Source organism: Beta vulgaris, chromosome 5, assembly GCF_026745355.1.
Source record: "Beta vulgaris subsp. vulgaris cultivar EL10 chromosome 5, EL10.2, whole genome shotgun sequence".
Taxonomy (NCBI): domain Eukaryota; kingdom Viridiplantae; phylum Streptophyta; class Magnoliopsida; order Caryophyllales; family Amaranthaceae; genus Beta; species Beta vulgaris.
The window spans coordinates 17,457,759-17,463,464 of NC_079206.1; positions in this window are offsets into that span (position 1 = coordinate 17,457,759).

Sequence of the window (5,706 nt, forward strand, 5' to 3'; positions counted from 1 at the left end):
TTCGCTTTGTAATCTTAATGGGATTATTTATATGTTTGATTTTAGTATACTTTTTGTTGTGCATGTACATGTTATGTTTTATGCACATATTATGTTTTGATGATGAAAATTAATATAATATATTTTAGTAGTATGAAAGTATGTAACAGTTGCAACAGATGCATGAAGAAAGGAATTAATAAATGAAGACTTTGAAGAAAAGAAGATTCAAGAGTGAAGTCAAGTTTATATGTTCCTTAGAATATTTACTTTGGATTAAAATGTAATATGCTCTAACTTGGTGATATGCTATGTGCTAAATATAGAAATATAAAGTTAGTATAATTATTATTTTCTTTGAGTTAAGAAAATAAATAATTGTATTAAAATTATATATCTATATAAAAAGGAAATAAGTTTTCGAAATAAGAAATAAAAGGAATTTAGGAAAACGTGTTTTTAGAAAAAGAATTTTAAAACCGTGTTTATAAAAGAATTTTATAAAAAACGAGTTTTAGAAAAAGAATTTAATAAAACCGTGTTTTATAAAGTAATTTTGAAAAAACGTTTTTTAAAATATTTTTAGAAAAAGATTTTTCAAAAAGCGTGTTTTCTTAAAAACGTGTTTTGAAAAAAAAATTTATTAAAGATTTTTAGAAAAAGATTTTTTATAAAACCGAGATTTTCTAAATCAGATTTTATTTTGGAAAATCCTTTTTCCGAGATTTTCTAAATCATATTTTATTTTGGAAAATTCTTTTTGAGTTGAAAAGAAAATCTGTTATGGAAAACATATCTTTTTTAGACTAAAAATAAAAATGGAAAAAGATAAAGTTTGATTTTCTAAAAGAGAATTAAATCCCTTGAATTAAGGAATTAAAAGATATCTTTTGGAAGGATGGTCGTCCTATCCATGTTCTATAAAAGGGATTTATAATTCACTTTTAGATCTTACGTTTTCAGAGAGATAAAATCGAGTCTATTAAAAGTTGAAAACTATTTCCTCCGGCACTGAGCATAGCACTGATCGAGTCAGATTTAAGTTACTATTTTACAATTGTAATTGTCCTCTATTTGCTTGACTAAGAAGCACATCATTGAGGATTGTTCTTTCTTTGTAACTTTAACATTATAGAGAGTGTCAACACTTAGAGTTAAGTGTTGGGAGTCATTACTAGGGTAGTAGTGAGGGGAATCTTATTGTATCAAGAGTTTGATATTTTAGGATTCAAAGAAATAAAGAGTTTTGTTTCTTGTGGACGTAGATCTCAGAGGTGAGATTGAACCACGTTATATCATGTGTTTGCGTATCAAATCTCACATCTTTTAGTTTATTATTTGCAAAAACTCAAATAAGCGATTTACGAGTGTTTGGCACAGTGCCAGGCACTGAGCCATAAAAGGATTTTTGCGAAAATCGATTAGATTTCACCACTCAATTCAACCCCCCCTTCTTGAGTGTCACCTTGGGTTCCAACAAGTGGTATCAGAGCAGGCTATTCTCATAAGACTCACATCTTGAGAATAGAAATCATGAACAAGCAAGATGACTATCGTGACAGGTATTCCAAGTGTCTAGTTTTCAACGGGAAGGATTATGGATGGTGGAAGACTAGGATGAGGATCTACATTCAGGGTTCTGATTTTGAATGCTGGAGAATCATAAAGACTGGACCTCTCCCTATTCAAAACAAAGATGATGAAGGAAACCTGATCGACAAGGAGGAAGATGAGTACAATTCCGTTGACTGCGGAAAAGCCGAAAAGAATTACAAAGCTATGAGTATTCTCCAATCTGGAATTGGACCTGATGAATATTCAAGAATCTCGGCGTGTACTACTGCTAAGGAAATTTGGGACACACTGGAATTGGCCCATGAAGGTACAAATGAGGTAAAACAGTCAAGGATAGATTTACTAGTCCATAAATATGAATTGTTCACAATGAATAAGGACGAATCTATTAAAGATATGTTTACCAGATTCACCCTAATAACTAATGAACTACGATCTTTAGGAAAAATCTATTCTTCTAAAGATTTAGTTAGAAAAGTGTTAAGAAGTTTGACTAATAAATGGCTTCCCAAAATCACTGTTATTCAAGAGGCTAAAGATCTAACAAAACTCTCACTAGAACAACTAATTGGTTCTTTATTGACTCATGAACTTGTTTTAGATCCTAAATCAAATGAACCAAAGAATAAAGGGTTGGCCTTAAAAACCGAAGTAGAAACGGATGATAGTGAAAGTGATCAAGAAGTAGCGTCTCTAACTAGAAAGTTTCAAAATTTCTTAAAAAAGAACAGGAGCAACAACTTCAGGAGAAGTGGAAACTTCAAAGGTAAAAGGCACTACTTCTAACCCTAAGAAAAGTGCTACTAACTGTGGTTGTTTCAAGTGTGGTGAGTTTGATCATAGGATTAAAGAATGCCCTCTGTGGAATGAAGAAAAGCCTAAGGAGAAACGAGAGCAGTCGAAGAAAGAGTACAAGAAAGCTATGATTGCGGCAGTCTGGGGAGACTCGGATTGTAACACCCCCAAATTACTCACTTTTAAATAAATAATTTAATAAATAAATATTTGAGTAATTTAGGAGTATTACCGCCACGTGACTACCACGCTTTCGGCAACCAACTACTAACTAACCAAAATAACTTGCAGCGGAAGACTTTAACCAAAAATAATAATACTTCTTTATTAATAAAAGTAAATATTGTCTCAAAACTCAAAATAAATGAAACATTCTAATCTAGGTGAAGATCCCCTTCCTAGTATGCTCCCATGCACATCCAAAATTCACCTGCAAATCTGCTTACCAAAAAGGTAAACAGGGCAAAGCCAAATAGGAAAAAGAAAATACGCGTCAGTATAAAACTGAGTACGAAATGTACTAGATAAGTAACACATTTGTTAGTTCGTCATAATTTTTCATTTCGAAAACTCCATAACCAAAAATTCAAGAATAACTCTTTAAGAATAAACTATTTTTCAAACACTTAATAATAATTCAAGAATAACATTTTAAGAACAAACTCTTACCAAACACTTGAATAATAATTCAAGAACAACAAGAACAAACTCTTTCCAAACACTTGAATAGTAATTCAAGAATAACCTTTTTAAGAATAAACTCTTTCCAAACAACTTGGATTAAAAATAACCTGAAAACAATTCCTCTTCTTATCTCCCCTTCTATTTTGCTAAGTGTGCACACCCCCCAAGCTAGTCATCCCATCACGGAGCTATATCAAGGGGTAACTATAATTGCCAACAAGTGGACTTTGAATCTCTTGATATTAATCAAGCGGAAATAATAATAATATGACTTGTAAGTCATGAATAAACCTCCTTTCCTCATAAACAACTTTTTGAACATTCAAAGTTTCATAAAAACCAATCAACCTTTCCTTGTAAAAATAATTTAATTTTCCAAAAAGGATAACAAAACTTCTATATAAAATGATTGATAATATCATTCCTTCTTTTCACTTTCAAGAGTGAATAATAAAACATTGTAACCATTTTAAACCAAATTTCTAAACCAATCCAACCAATAAAATCAATAAACAACTTTATCATATAAACCACATTTTAAAAGATCTAGCTACATAACGTACCTTGATCTTGCACAAAAAGTATACTAGTATCTCCACTTAGTCTTAATCTTGAACGATCTCCTAACAAACCAATAAAAAATCTAATAAGTAACTTATCACATGAACTTAATCATGAATGTAAACATGAATAACCTATCATGAGCATAATATTTTTGAGTAAGAAACATGGAAAATCTTTTTCTTTTCTTAACCCAAAGAGAATTAGAACTTGAATAAGAAATATAAAACTAGAATAGATAAGAAGAGAAAGAAGAACCTTGAAGTATGGATTCTCCAAAGTTTTTGTGTGGAAAAGATGACTAAAGATGTGGGTATTTATAGGAGTAGAATAAGTAGAGTACTTAATTTTGAAAATTAAAGAGTTTGTAACCTTCACCATAAATTAGAAGATAAAACCAAGATTTATAACCTTCATCATAAATTTGGAAAACAAAACTCCCCCATTTACTTCACAATCCCGTCAAAAATAATGGCCTAAAAAAAATTTTTTTTTTTTTTTTTTTTTTTTTTTTTTTTTTGGTTTTTTGAATAATTTTGACTAGGATTTAAAACCAAAAGCTTAACAAATCGAATTTTGGCGCCATCTTTCGCCAAATAATTTAAAACGAGTGAAATTGCTAAAATACCCTTTGCTTAAAATATTTATTTTAGAAAATAAATATTTTAATTAATAAATAAATACTTGAAAATATGGGGTATTACACGGATTCTGACGAGGATCAGTGCCAGGCACAGTGCCACGAGGCGAAATTTTGTTTGAATGTTGTACAGACAACTCTGAAGACGGCACCGTGCCCTGATGACTCACATCTATGCTTGATGGCTAAACCTTCGAACCCTCTTGAAGAGGTAGAAGACAGTGAGGTAAGTCTAACTTCCTTAAAACCTTCAATTCATCTTTTTTCAAAAAGTCAACTTGCCACTTTGCTTGGAAACGTAATTGATGATTGTCAAAACATGAATGATAATTTTGATATCATGAAAAAGGAAATAAAAAAGTTGACCAGGCTAAAAATTGGATTAGAAACGGAATATAAGGACTTATTGAAAGAAAATAAAACTCGGATGAAAAGGATTGATGAGAAAGACATAGAGATAAACACACTAAAACACGAAAAGACTCTAGTTGATAATCTCGTAAATAGCTCAGTGCCAGTCACTGAGTTCGAAGCTGAAAAATCTAGTCTTGAGGAACAAATTGAAAAATTAAATCACGAATTGAATGAACTTAAGGACTCAAGACAACAATCTAGAATTGTTCCACTCATGTTGCCTAGTGATGGAAACATTGTTGTTAAAATCCCGATCCGGATCTTACGATTCTACGATTTTACGATCCTGAAAGACCTCACCGATCCCGGTCCTACGTAGGATCTTAATTTTGTAGGATCTTTCGATCCTGTCCAACCACATAAAATCACATGGTAGGATCTTAACACGATTTTACGATTCTACGACTCTACGATCCGATCCTACCGTATAAAAATAATAAAGTAATTTCACATATTATATTTCTTATTAGATTTTGGTTGCATGTTACTCCAATCTTATAGTATTGAAAAACTATCATCATTTGCTAATTAAAAAATTCATTATTAATATGTGTAAATATTTCACATGAGATTCTCACCCTATTTTAGTATAATTATCTTTATTTCACCGAATTGTAGGATCTTACGATCCTACGATCCGATCCCACCGATTCGATTCTACCAACCCCTACGATCCAAAGTAGGATCCCGATCCTGATAATATTGGATGGAAAGATAAGAGAAGAACTGGATAAAGTTAAAAGAGACTTAGAGATCTCCCGAAAAAGAAGTAGTGATTTGAATACCTCAGTTAAACATTTGGAATCACAACTTTCTATTGCTCGAAAGATGCACGAAAAATGGACTAATGGGATGAATGCTCTAAATTACTTAACTTGCACCACAAACAACATGAACAAAACTGGATTAGGATATACTGACCAGCAACCCAGTGCCAGGCTCAGTGCCAGAACCTTCGAAAGAGACTTTCGAAAGAGAAAATACGTGGGCCTTCCTGAATATCTAATTTGCAATTTTTGTGGAAATAATGGTCATCTAATTGACGACTGCAACAAAAA